Here is a 582-nt window from a genome sequence, read left to right on the forward strand (position 1 = left end):
TCCACAAGTCTTCAAGTGGCCAAGTTTGAAGACCCCTGTCTCAAAGTCACCAAGGTTGAGACAGGCCGGTCTAGACTCCCGTTGACCAAAGTTGCTGCTTTTCATTTTCACCACTTTGGATTTGCAGGAGAAGCGGATGAAATATATATTTTAAAACTGGTATAAAGTTTTTGGTTGGATCGAACAAAGTTCATTCAATATCTGCCACGATGTATTAATGGCCCAGATCTGCATTAAATCAGATGGTCCCAAACAGCTTTTCTGGAAATGCTTTATGACCACCCTCGGAATGTCTCAACAATGCCAGCATTATAGATGAGCAGGGCGTAGGATCGTGATTTACGCGGGCCCTGGCACCGTGTAGGAGGCTGGCGGGGGTGCTCCACAGGCCCCGCAGCTCTGGATGGGTGCCCTGCTTCTCTTTGGGGAAAGCCTGGGTGCCTCTTTCCCCCACATGGTGGAGACACACTCCCCAGGAGGGAGAGATGGGGTGGGCTCAAGGGGGACAGGGAGGTTTTCATGAGAACCTGCCCCATGTCAGACAAGTGCCCTGTTAATAGGCGCCTGGCACCCAGGGAAAAA

This window comes from Protobothrops mucrosquamatus, unplaced genomic scaffold, assembly GCF_001527695.2.
Source record: "Protobothrops mucrosquamatus isolate PMUCROS unplaced genomic scaffold, P.Mucros_1.0 scaffold3313, whole genome shotgun sequence".
Lineage (NCBI taxonomy): Eukaryota > Metazoa > Chordata > Lepidosauria > Squamata > Viperidae > Protobothrops > Protobothrops mucrosquamatus.